Below are 9,789 nucleotides of genomic sequence, written 5' to 3'. Positions count from 1 at the left end.
CCACCCTTTATTTGCTGTGTGACCTTGGGCAAGTCACTTCACTTCTCTGGGCCTCAGTTCCCTCACCTGGAAAATGGGGATTGAGACTGCGAGCCCCACCTGGGACAGGGACTGTGTTCAACCCAACTGGCTTGTATCCATCCTAGCATTTAGTACAGTGCCAGACACATAGTAATCGTTCAACAAATACAATTATCATTATTATTATCGTTAATAATAATAAAAAATAATAATAATAATCTAGCAGAGAAAATAGATCCTGTTATAGATCACAGACAATTGAGCAGCTACTGTGTGCCACAGTGGTGATTGCAATGCAGTGAGCCTTCCCAGTCTCACGCCCCCTCCCCCCCTCTTCGGCCCCTTGCCCCTATTGTCCTGCAGCCTGCATTGTCAGTGAGCTGGCAGGGAGAGCTTTTGCCACTTGTAGTCACGGAACAGAACATCTCCAGTCAACCGTATTTATTGAGTACTTCCTGTGTGCAGAGCATGTCCTCAGCGCTTCGGAGAGTACAGTATAACAACACAACAGGCACATTCCCTAACCACAACGAGCTTAAAGCCTAGAAGGGGTGAAAGACATTAATATAAATAAATAAATTACAGAATTACAGATGTCCAAGATCTCGTCATCTGCAGACACACCTGAGCTTTCCCAATGTGGTCAGGCATCACTGAGTATGTCATACAGTGACCTTCCCTGACTAAACCCTCATTTCCTCTTCTCCCACTCCCTTCTGCATTGTCCTGACTTGCTCCTTTATTTATTGCTCCCATTCCAGCCCCACAGCACATATGTACATATCTGTAATTTTATTGATTTGTATTAATGTCTTTCTCCCCCTCTAGACTGTAAGCTCGCTGTGGGCAGGGAATATATCTGTTTATTGGTATAGTGTACTCTCTAAAGCGCTTAGTATAGTGCTCTGTATTCTCCCCCTCTAGACTGTAAGCTCGCTGTGGGCAGGGAATATATCTGTTTATTGGTATAGTGTACTCTCTAAAGCGCTTAGTATAGTGCTCTGTATTCGATAAATATGGTCAAATGAAATACGATTGAATGAATGAAGTAAGACAAAGGGCCGGAGGGATATTTTCCACTTTCCTGAGAACAGCAGGAGAAGAAAAAAGAGCAACAGCAGCAGCTGCTACAGGAGCGCCCCAGTACGCCTAGAGGTACATTGATCACTTTTGCCCTGCGGGTAGCCCAGGGACCAGGGACCACTAGGTAATGAGTGAAGCCTGCCCCAGTTCCAGGAAAGAACCCTTCAAGATACCCATCACTCCTCCTTCGAGGCTTATCCTGGTACTGCTTCATTCCCATCTAAATTAAAATTATTTGCTCGGGGGGAGTAAGAGCCGAGTTCATTAGTTCCTTGCTATAAGCATCTCCAGGGAATGTCTCCTTTGTTAGCTAATGAGCCCTCCCCATCTACATTGAAATGAACTCATAAAGGGGCTGAATTTTGTCCCTGTAAAATAGGGGCTGGGGGAGAGAGGAATAATGTCAAATCTCCTTTCTGTGACTGTTAGGAAGCAGTTTGCTTTCACCAGTCTCAGCTATCCTGTCTTTCCTTCCCTCTAGAACAGACGTTTCTCCATCCCCACTAGTAGGCTGACAGGAAGGGTGTCGCCCAGGACCCCGACTCCTCTCTCCTCCGCAAACCAAGGGAAGTAACAGCAGGAGAAGGAGGAGGATAAGGGAAATTCTGTCCTGCCTGGCAGGGCACCACAAAAATGGGGAGATATTTGGGCTGTCTAAATGGTATGCAATTCTTCCTGAGAATACGGAGAAGGTCGATTCGGATTTTCAAACGAGCAAACCATATATTCAGTGGGAAAACTCTGACCAAAACCATCGAGAGTCTCAGAAAAGTAAGTACACGTTCCTCCTTAAGTACCTCGGTCCTCCAGAAATCTGATCTCTGCTGGTTTTTCCTGTCCCATAGCTGACCTTTCTGATTTGTTCAGGGAAGGAGATAGCGACAGTTGGAAAAGAATCGTCTTGATTAGTATTTTTGCTGGCTGGATCGATCTCTGAGGGTTTGGAATTTCCCCGTACCTCAGGTGATCTGGCAACTGTCTCCATTTCACCAGGCATATCCTGGCCTGGAGCCCTGCTAGTGGTCCATTTGATGGTTCTCAGCTCTTGAATACCTGGGATTCTAGCCCCAGCTATCCCTGTAGATGGCTGAAATGACTGATGACTTCCCAGAACCTGGGTTCAAAAATAGTGAGAATTCCTCGATAGCTAATTTTTATTGCTGATCTCTCCCATTAGATTGTAAACTCCGCACAGGCGGGGTCTATAGTCTATTGTTGTACTCTGTATGCAGTACACACTCAATAAATACCACCAACTGATTGATTTTACTTCGTTAAAAGCCTATGAGAGTTTTGTGTACAGAAGAGGTGCCCAATAAACGCTGATGATGATTGGTTTAATAAAGACAGCCAGAGTGATGATAATGATTCAGTCCAATGAGAGAAGGAGAAGCATTCCAACTGGTTTCTTTGAGTTTCCCTTTCCCTCCTCTCTCCTCATTTAATCCCCCTTCCCTTTCCTTCCCTTCCTTTGAAGCGCACATTATTCGCCTCTACCACCCCCTCCAGATTCTTGTAGCCGTCATCTACCGCCCCCCCCCGCCGGCCCCATCTCCAACTTCTTTAACCCCTTCCTCACCTTCCTTCTCTCCTTTTCCATGCCCACTCTGATCCTCGGAGACTTCAACATCCACATGGATATCCCTGATGACTCTGCCGCCCGCCTTCTATCTCTCCTCGACGCTGCCAACCTCACCCCCCTCCACCCCACTTCACCCACTCACCAACTTGTTCATACCCTCGACCTCATCATCTCCTATCGCTGCACTGTGTCCACCTTCACCAGCTCTGAAATCCCTCTCTCTGATCATAATCTTCTCACCTGCCTCCTCACTCACACTCCTTTCCCCTGTAAATCCATATTACTCCCTCAGAGATCTCCGCTCTCTTGACCCCATCCATCTTTCTGAGTGCCTCACACCCCACCTCGCCTCCCTCTCCTCTCTACCCAGTCTTGATGATCAGATTACTGTTCTCAATTCTACTCTTTCTACCCAGCTAGACTCACTCGCTCCCCTTTCACTTCGCCGCACTGGTACCACTAACCCACAGCCCTGGATCACTGCCACTGTCCGCCTCCTTCGCTCTTATGCTCGAGCTGCTGAACGCAGCTGGCGAAAGTCTAAACACCATGACAACCTTGTTCACTTCAAGTTTATCCTTTCCTGCCTTAACTCAGCCCTCTCCTCTGCCAGACAAAACTATTTCTCCTCCCTTATTGACACCCATGCCCATCATCCCCCCCAGCTCTTCCGTACATTCAACTCCCTTCTCAGGCCCCCGGTTCCGCCCCCTCCTCCTTCCCTACCCCCAACGATCTGGCCTCCTACTTCATTAACAAAATTAAATCCATCAGGTCCGACCTCCCCAAAGTCACTCCCCCCACCTTCTCCAACCCCCAGGCTCTCAACACTCTCTGCTACTCTCCCATCCTTCCCAGCAGTATCCTCAGAGGAGCTCTCCTCCCTCCTCTCAAGTGCTACTCCGACCACTTGTGCTTCTGACCCCATTCCCTCTCATCTCATGAAATCTCTCGCTCCATCCCTTCTCCCCTCCTTAACTTCGATCTTCAACCGCTCACTCTCCACTGGTTCCTTCCCCTCTGCCTTCAAACATGCCCATGTCTCTCCCATCCTAAAAACAACCCTCTCTTGACCCCACCTCACCTTCTAGTTATCGCCCCATATCCCTCCTACCATTCCTTTCCAAACTCCTTGAACGAGTTGTCTACACGCGCTGCCCCGAATTCCTCAACACCAACTCTCTCCTCGACCCCCTCCAGTCTGGCTTCCGTCCCCTACATTCCACGGAAACTGCACTCGCAAAGGTCACCAATGACCTCCTGCTTACCAAATCCAACGGCTCATACTCTATCCTAATCCTCCTCGACCTCTCAGCTGCCTTCGACACTGTGGACCACCCCTTTCTCCTCAACACGCTATCCGACCTTGGCTTCACAGACTCCGTCCTCTCCTGGTTCTTCTCTTATCTCTCAGGTCGTTCATTCTCATTCTCTTTTTCAGGCTCCTCCTCCCCCTCCCATCTCCTTAAGTGGGGGTTCCCCAAGGTTCAGTGCTTGGTCCCGTTCTGTTATCGATCTACACTCACTCCCTTGGTGACCTCATTCGCTCCCACGGCTTCAACTATCATCTCTACGCTGATGACACCCAGATCTACATCTCTGCCCCTGCTCTCTTCCCCCTCTCTACAGGCTCGCATCTCCTCCTGCCTTCAGGACATCTCCATCTGGATGTCTGCCCGCCACCTAAAACTCAACATGTCCAAGACGGAACACCTTGTCTTCCCTCCCAAACCCTGCCCTCTCCCTAACTTTCCCATCTCTGATGACGGCACTACCATCCTTCCCGTCTCAAAAGCCCGCAACCTTGATGTCATCCTCGACTCCGCTCTTTCATTCACCCCTCACATCCAAGCCGTCACCAAAACCTGCCGGTCTCAGCTCCGCAGCATTGCCAAGATCCGCCCTTTCCTCTCCATCCAAACCACAACCCTGCTCGTTCAAGCTCTCATCCTATCCCGTCTGGACTACTGCATCAGCCTTCTCTCTGATCTCCCACCCTCGTGTCTCTCCCCACTTCAATCCATACTTCATGCTGCTGCCCGGATGTCTTTGTCCAGAAACGCTCTGGGCATGTTACTCCCCTCCTCAAAAATCTTCAGTGGCTACCAATCAATCTGCGCATCAGGCAGAAACTCCTAACCCTGGGCTTCAAGGCTCTCCATCACCTCGCCCCCTCCTACCTCACCTCCCTTCTCTCCTTCTACAGCCCAGCCCGCACCCTCCGCTCCTCTGCCGCTAATCTCCTCACCGTACCTCGTTCTCGCCTGTCCTGCCATCGACCCCTGGCCCACGTCATTCCCCGGGCCTGGAATGCCCTCCCTCTGTCCATCCGCCAAGCTAACTCTCTTCCTCCCTTCAAGGCCCTACTGAGAGCTCACCTCCTCCAGGAGGCCTTTGAGCGCATTCCTTCTTCTCCCCCTCGTCCCCCTTTCCATTCCCCCATCTTACCTCCTTCCCTTCCCCGCAGCACCTCTATATATGTATATATGTTTGTACATATACATTGCTCTCTTTATTTATTTATTTATTTATTTATTTTACTTGTTCATATCTATTCTATTTATTTTATCTTGTTAGTATGTTTGGTTGGAGCCCGGGCTTTGGAGTCAGAGGTCATGGGTTCAAATCCGAGCTCCGCCACTTGCCAGCTGTGTTACTTTGGGCAAGGCAAGTCACTTAACTTCTCTGTGCCTCAGTTCCCTCATGTGTAAAACTGGGATGAAGACTGTGAGCCCCACCTTGGACACCCTGATCACCTTGTAACCTCCCCAGCGCTTAGAACAGTGCTTTGCACATAGTAAGCGCTTAATAAATGCTATTATTGTTATTATTATTATTTGGTTTTGTTCTCTGTCTCCCCCTTCTAGACTGTGAGCCCACTGTTGGGTAGGGACTGTCTCTATATGTTGCCAACTTGTACTTCCCAAGCGCTTAGTACAGTGCTCTGCACACAGTAAGCACTCAATAAATACGATTGATGGATTGATTGATTGATTGATTAATCGTATTTATTGAGCATTTACGTTATGCCGAGCACTGTACTAAGCGCTTGGAAGAGAATAATATACAGTAAACATAAATATTCCCTGACCAACTTCACTTCTGCTTCTTCTCTCATCCTCAGTTGTGACCATGGGGGAAATCCAGAGTCAGCTATGAGAAATCAGACCTCAGTGACCATGTTCATTCTCCTAGGGCTGACAGACAATACAGACTGGAATATTGTCATCTTTTTATTCCTGCTACTGAGTTACCTGTTGAGCATCACAGGGAACCTGACCATCCTCACTCTCATTGTACTGGACTCCCACCTCCGCACCCCAATGTACTTCTTTCTACAGAATTTCTCCTTCTTAGAAATTTCGTTTACAATGGTCACCATTCCCAAACTGCTGGTGGATATTTCGACCGGGGACATGACCATTTTATATAATGCTTGTGTCATTCAGTTCTTCTTCTTCATCTTCCTGGGGGAGACGGAGTTCTTCCTCCTGGCCGCCATATCCTACGACCGCTATGTCGCCATCTGCCGGCCGCTGCACTACTTGACCATCATGAGCCGGAGAGTCTGCACCCAGCTGGTCCTCTGCTCCTGGCTGGTCGGCTTCCTGATCATCTTTCCAGGCCTCATCCTGGGTATCCAGCTGGACTTCTGTGACTCAAACATCATCAGCCATTTCACCTGTGACACTGCGCCCATGCTGGAAATCTCGTGAACTGACACGCAATTATTACAGAAGATGAATTTTATATTAGCAGTTGGGACACTCCTGGTCACTGTGGAACTAATCGCCGTGTCCTACACGGCCATAATCCGCACCATCCTGAGACTGCCCTCCACCCAGCAAAGAAAAAAAAGGCTTTTCCACCTGCTCCTCCCACATGATCGTCATCTCCCTCTCTTATGGCAGCTGCATATTCATATACATCAAGCCATCCCCCAACGAAGTTTTGGACTTCAACAAGAGGTTGGTGGTGCTAAATACCTCCGTGGCCCCCATGCTGAATCCCTTCATCTACCCCTTCATTGGGGAACCCCTTCATGGGGAAGCAGCGTGGCCCAGTGGAAAGAGCCTGGGCTTTGGAGCCAGAGGTCATGGGTTCTAATTTTGGCTCCTCCACTTGTCAGCTGTGTGACTTTGGGCAAGTGTCACCCGTCGTTCGGGGACGGGTTCGCTTAGTGATCGGCGAGGGGAGAGAGAGAGAGAGGCCGGGGACGGAAAGCCTGAGTTTTATATAAAATTTATTCTGCTAGGCAAATTGAATTTATGTAATTGTTTAGGCGCAATGGATTGAACTTCCCTTTCGGGAGAAATATAATCAATTAGCAATATTAGAGTTTCCCTACACGGGAGGAACACAATCATATGTTAATCGCGCGTGGGTGAGGTGGCTAGCTCTCACCCATGTGCACTTCCCACTCGGGAAGAACCCACGTACTTTCCCACATGGGAAGAATTCATTCCATTACCCGCGCACTTGGTGGGCGGCTAGCTCTCACAATGTGCTCTCCCTACATGGGAGGAATCCACTCATGATTCCCACCAGCACCGGGGTACCTGGGTTCCACCCACGAGACACTCACCCGTCCCACGGCCCTTGCCTCAGTGTGTTGGTTCTGGTTGTACAGCGGGCATCTGGCCTTCTGGGCAGGGAGAGACACGTGGGCTGCTGCTGCTGCAGCGGCTGCTCCTGCTGCTGCTGCGTGTCCTGGTGTTCTGACCCCGAAGGTCAGAGGCGACAGGTATTTATTGCCTGTGCCCCTAGGCCATTCCAGCTTCCGGTCTCAGTCTATCCAATCTCTGCCCTCCCCCCTCCTCCATACCTAATTTGATTGGCACGGGGGCGAGGGACACCTTCTGTATTCCCAGTTTGGGCTGTCAATCTAGCAGATTTGGTCGTGGGGGCGGTATCCCACCCTCATTTCCGAGTTTCGCCTGCTGGTTCAGGTGGTCACGAGATAGCTTTTGACCTTGAGATGGCCGGTACCCAACGGTCACCTCGGGACAGCAAGTCACTTAACTTCTCTGGGCCTCAGTTACCTCATCTGTAAAAGGGGGATTAAGACTGTGAGCCCCCGGTGGGACCACCCGATCACCTTGTAACCTCCCCGGCGCTTAGAACAGTGCTTTGCACATAGTAAGCGCTTAATAAATGCCATCATTATTATTATCTACACCTACAAAACCAACTGGTGAAGCAGGCCATCAAGGAAGTAGCCAAGAAGGTGATTTTCATTAAGAAAAAATAAGAGGCTTTGGATCCTTATTTGTGATTCTGTATCAGAAAACGAAATTGAATGGCCAAAGCTTTCCTTAGTGAAGATGGACTTACTGCCCCCCCTCAGGTCTTCCTTCTTCATCCTCTTTTTCCGTTTCTATTCATACGTCTGAGCCCCTCACCACTTTGGCCACTTGACCTGCCCCGTCCCTTTCGGCAACAACTTTAGAGCTAGTTGTGATCGTATGAGTAGTAGAATAATAATTGTGATATTTGTTAAGTGCTTAACAAATCAAGTCAGGTACGGTACTAAGCGCTGGGGTGAGTACAAGCAAATCGGGTTGGACAGTCTCTGTCGCTCATGGGGTTCAGGATAGTAGTAATAGTAGTAGTAGTAGTAGTAGTAGTAGTAGTACTTTTCCATCACTGTAGAAAGCACCACCATCCTTCCTGTCTCACAAGCCTGTTACCTTGGCGTTATCCTTGACTCCTCTCTCTCTTTCAACCCACAAATTCAATCCGTCTCGAAATCCTGAGGTCCTACCTTCACAACATCGCTAAAATCCGCCCTTTCCTCTACATCCACACTGCTACCACACTAATACAATCACTCATCCTATCCCGTCTGGATTATTGCATCCGTCTCTTCATGCTGACTTCCAGCCTCCTATCTCTCCCAACTCTAGTCCATACTTCACTCTGTGGCCCGGATCATTTCTCTACCAAATTGTCACCCCTCTCCTCAAAAAAAAAAAAACTCCAATGGTTGCTCATCCACCTCCGTAGCAAAAACAAATTACTCTCCATTTGCATTAAAACACTCTGTCACCTTGCCCCCTCCTAACTCATCTCGCTTCTCTCCTTCTACAATCCAGCCCGCACACCTCGCTCCTCCATTGCTAACCTACTCACTGTGCCTTGATCCTGCCTGTCTCGCCGCCGAGCCCTAATCCACATCCTGCCTCTGGCTTGGAACACCCTCCCTCCTCAAATCCGCCAGACAATTACTCTCCCCCCACCTCTTCAAAATCTTAGTCTGGCCTTCCCAGACTAAGTCCCACTTTTCCTCGTCTTCCATTCCCTTCTATGTCACCATGACTTGTTCCCTTGGCTCTTCCCCCCTCTCCCAGCCACACAGCACGTATGTATATATCTGTAGTTTTATTTTTTTGTATTGATGTCTGTTATTTGTATTGATGTTTGTCTTCTCTTTGACCTTGTAACCTCCCCAGCATTTATAACAGTGCTTTGCACATAGTAAGCTCTTAATAAATGCCATCATTAATATCATTATTATCATTCCCCAGCCTCAGACTGTGAGCTCACTGTGGGCAGGGATTGTCACTCTTTATTGTTGTATTGTACTTTCCCAAGCGCTTAGTACAGTGTTCTGTGCACGTTAAGCGTTCAAGAAATACGATTAAACAAACAAATAAATAAATAAATAAATAAATAAATAGTAGTAGTAGTAGTAATAGTGGTTCTCTGTCTCTCCCATCTTCAGGCCATACTTCACTCTGTTGACTGGATCATTTTTCTTAAAAAAGGCTCAGTCCATATATCTTCTCTCCTCAAAAACCTCCAACTGTAGGTCATCAATCTGTGAATCAAATAGAAAAACCTAACTATAGGCTTTAAGGCACTTAATCATCTCTCCCCCTTCTACCTTACTTCACTCATCTCTTACTGCAACCAAACCCACACACTTAGATTCTTTAATATCAGCCTACTCACTGTACCTCAATCCCTTCTTTCTCACCACAGACCTATCACCCACATCCTCCCTCTGGTTTGGAATTCCCTCCCCCTTCATAACTGACAGTCCACCACAACCCCTACTTCATACATTCATTCATTCAATCGAATTTAATGAGAGCTTACTG

The 9,789-nt window shown here is 48.4% G+C and overlaps 1 pseudogene; it reads left to right on the top strand.

Annotated features, from left to right (window-relative positions):
• The first annotated feature begins 5,841 nt into the window (after window positions 1-5,841).
• On the top strand, window positions 5,842-7,937 carry LOC119921753 (annotated as a pseudogene).
• Window positions 7,938-9,789: the final 1,852 nt, after the last annotated feature.

The sequence above is a fragment of the Tachyglossus aculeatus genome, unplaced genomic scaffold (assembly GCF_015852505.1).
Source record: "Tachyglossus aculeatus isolate mTacAcu1 unplaced genomic scaffold, mTacAcu1.pri SUPER_30, whole genome shotgun sequence".
Taxonomy (NCBI): Eukaryota; Metazoa; Chordata; class Mammalia; order Monotremata; family Tachyglossidae; genus Tachyglossus; species Tachyglossus aculeatus.
Note: the sequence above shows the minus strand (reverse complement) of the source record. Positions and strands in the feature narration are given on the sequence as shown.